Source organism: Erinaceus europaeus, chromosome 13 (assembly GCF_950295315.1).
Source record: "Erinaceus europaeus chromosome 13, mEriEur2.1, whole genome shotgun sequence".
NCBI classification, from domain to species: domain Eukaryota; kingdom Metazoa; phylum Chordata; class Mammalia; order Eulipotyphla; family Erinaceidae; genus Erinaceus; species Erinaceus europaeus.
In genome coordinates this window covers 66,807,302-66,811,123 of record NC_080174.1, presented here as the reverse complement: position 1 = coordinate 66,811,123, position 3,822 = coordinate 66,807,302, and the positions used below count along the sequence as shown (strand labels likewise).

Genomic DNA, 3,822 nt, shown 5'->3' with positions numbered 1-3,822 from the left:
CTCTTTTCCACATAAAGTTTAAAGACATCTTCAATGAAACAAATCTAATTACAAAGAAGACTAAGGCAAGCATAAACCTATGGGACTACATCAAATTAAAAAGCTTCTGCATTGTAAAAAATGGTGACTTCACCGTTTTCAGCCGATCTTGGATGGACCTTGAAAAATTCATGTTAAGTGAAATAAGTCAGAAACAGAAGGATGAATATGGGATGATCTCACTCTCAGGCAGAAGTTGAAAAACAAGATCAGAAAAAAAACAACACAAGTAGAACCTGAAATGGAATTGGCGTATCACACCAAAGTAAAAGACTCTGGGATGGGGGTGGGTAGGTGGGGAGAATACAGGTCCAAGAAGGATGACAGAGGACCTAGTGGGGGTTGTATTGTTATATGGGAAACTGGGGAATGTTATGCATGTACAAACTATTGTATTTACTGTTGAATGTAAAATATTAATTCCCCAATAAAGAAATAAAAAAACATTTAAAATTTTTTTTAAAAAAGCTTATGCACAGCTAAAGAAACTACTACTCAAACCAAGAGACCCCTCACAGAATGGGAGAAGATCTTTACATGCCATACATCAGACAAGAGGCTAATAACCAGAGTACATAGAGAACTCGCAAATCTCAACAACAAGACAACAAATAACCCCATCCAAAAATGGGGGGAGGACTTGGACAGAATATTCACCACAGAAGAGATCCAAAAGTCCGAGGAACACATGAAAAAATGCTCCAAGTCTCTGATTGTCAGAGAAATGCAAATCAAGACAACAATGAGATATCACTTCACTCCTGTGAGAATGTCACACATCAGAAAAGGTAACAGCAGCAAATGCTGGAGAGTTTGAAAACTGTTCATCATCCTGGCAGTCAGCTCCGACACCCAGCTCCACACAGCCATATACTTCTTCCTCTCTAACCTGTCCTTGGTGGACATTGGGTTCACCTCCACCACTGTCCCCAAGATGTTGCAGAACATCCAGACCCAGAGCAAAGTCATAACCTACACAGGATGCATCACCCAGAAGTAGTTTTTCATCCTCTTTGGAGAGCTGGACATCTGCTTCCTGGCTGTGATGGTCTATGACCGCTTTGTGGCCATCTGCTGCCCCCTGCACTACCAGGTGATCATGTACCCCCAGCTCTGTGTACTCTTGGTTCTGCTATCATGGCTCGTCAGCGGCCTGCATTCCCTATTAGAGAGCTTACTATTGCTGCGACTATCTTTCTGTAGGGTCTTGGAAATCCCCCACTTTTTCTGTGAGCTTAATCAGATGGTCCAGCTAGCCTGTTTGGACACATTTCTCAATAACATGGTGATGTATTTTGGGACAGGGTTGCTTGGGGGGTGGCCCCCTGGCTGCGATCCTCTACTCTTACTCTAAGATTGTCTCCTCCATACATAAAATCTCGTCAGCTCAGGCAAGTATAAGCATTTTCCATCTGTGCATCTCACCTCTCTGTGGTCTCGTTTTACTGTACAGTGCTAGGCGTGTATCTTAGCTCTGCTGTGACTCACAGCTCACACTCCAGTGTGGTTGCCTCAGTGCTGTACACTGTGGTCACCCCCATGCTGAACCCCTTCATCTACAGCCTCAGGAACAAAGACATCAAGAGGGCTCTGAAAAGGGTCCTGGGAATGACAGCTCTAAAAGGGTCACTTGCCTGGAAACTGAAGAAGCGCCTATGATAGCAGATTCACAGTCCAGGAGCCAGAAGTTACTATTATTTGATCAGTGTGTGGAAGCAGTGCTTTCCTCTAATAATCGCTTCTTGGAATTTCCATTTTCTATACAATAAATAGCTTACTCTGTAAAGAAAAACAAAAAGATATTTTGAGGGAGGCCAAGCAGTGGTACACTCAGTCAAGCACAGGTAGTATCACCATGAGTAAGGATCCTGGTTTGAACCCCTGCTCCCCACTTTCAGGGAGGATGCTTCATGAGTTATGATACAAGTCCTCAGGTGGCTATCTTTCTCTCTCCCTCTCTATCTGCCCTTTCCTCTCAGTTTCTCCCTGTTCTGTCAAAATAATAATAATAAAATAGAAAGAAAAAATAGAGAAAATGGCTACCAGGAGCTGTGAATTTGCAGTGCCAGCACTGAGCCCTAATGATAAACTTGGTGGCAAAAAAAAAAAAAGTGAAAAAATATTTTGAGAAAAAGGTAGATTGCAGTATCAATCACCTCCACACCCTCTCCCTAAACCCTCAGTGACTAGAGAGCCCCACATGGTTGACCATTTAAAGTTTTTGACAGTTTGTGGCTGGTCACTTCACACTCATGGGGCACCCTGTGACTTGCATAGCTAAAGGCAGGGGAGACTGTGAGCTCATAGGATATGCAGATGTTCTTAAGAAATGAAGTTCTGGGACCAGGTGGTAGCACATATTACAGTGCATGAGGACCCAGGTTCAAACCCCTGGTCCCCACATGCAGGGGAAATTTTTATGGGTGATAAAGCTGGGCTGCAGGTGTCTCTCTGTCTCTCTCCCTCCTCCCCTCTCAATTTCTCTCTGTCTCTAGCCAATAATAAATAAATAAATAAATAAATATTTTTTAAAAAAGAAATGAATTTCTTATATTCTCAGGTCCACCAGCCGGCCAAAGAGTCATAACTGTTAACTAATGCCATAGCATTTCATGCCTGAGACTGAGGTCTCAGGTCCAATTTCTAGCACCTCCACAAGTCAAAGCTAAACAATGGTCTGATTTCTCTCACTTTCTCATTATAATAAATGAATGAAAGAATAAGTCTTCCTCTGTCATCACTGGGACTTCACTGATCTGGACTGACTTTTTCAGAGAAAGAAGGAAAGAACAGGGGAAAAGAAAAAAGATACCGCAACATCACAGTTTCCTCCAGTCTTGTGGTGCTCACATGACAAAGCAAGCACACTATCCAGGTGAGCTATCTTGCTGTCCCAATAAGTAAATCAATCTTTAAAAAAGAAAAAAAAAAAACATGGGGGACTGAGCAGAGGTGTGGCAGGTTAAACACACACATTAATCATGAGCAAGGATTTGCATTTGAACCCCCTACTCCCCACCTGTAGGGAGAATGCTTCATGAGCAGTGAAACAGGTCTGCAGGTGTCTATCTTTATCTCTCCCTTCTTATCTCCCCTACTCTTCTCAGTTTCTCGCTGTCTTGTCCAAGAAAACAGAAAAGAAAAAAAATGGAAAAAATGGCTTCTTGGAGTGGTGGATTTGTAATGCCAGCACCAAGTCCCAGCAATAACCTTGATGGCAAAGAAAAGAGAGAGAGAAAGAAGGGAGGGAGGGAGGGAAGAAAGAAGGAAGAAAATAAAGGGAAAAAAAAGAAAAGAAAAAAATGTAACTGGGGACTATGGTGTTATCATGTGTCCTTGAAATTCTTTTTTTTTAATATATTTATTTATTTATTTTCCCTTTTGTTCCCCTTGTTGTAATTATTATTGTTGTTGTTATCTGAAATTCTTTCTTAAGTGGCCCCATGAATGATGCTGTTTCTGCCATTAAGTGCCTTCTTCCTTTGCAATGTGGTTGTCCCCAAAATTCTGACATGAGGTTGGAGGAAGAATCATTCAGCTACCATCAAGTTCAGGCTAGCTGAGTGTTTATTGAAAGAGTAGGAACACAAAGGAAAGTATGTGCATAGATAGGCACAAGTAGATTCTCAAGGATGAGAAGCAGATGAAAAGATATTTGCAGAGACACTCGCAGGCCCCCAAAGGCTGAATGGTGTCGAAGAGTCTTTTTCTTTTTTTATACAGCAGAAAGACTGGGTCATTAAAGTGATCTATGACAGCTTGGGCAGCAATTTGTAATTATTT

The 3,822-nt window shown here is 41.8% G+C and overlaps 1 pseudogene; it reads left to right on the top strand.

Moving 5' to 3' along the window:
* The first annotated feature begins 856 nt into the window (after positions 1–856).
* Positions 857–1,698, top strand: LOC132542382 (olfactory receptor 7A17-like; annotated as a pseudogene).
* Positions 1,699–3,822: the final 2,124 nt, after the last annotated feature.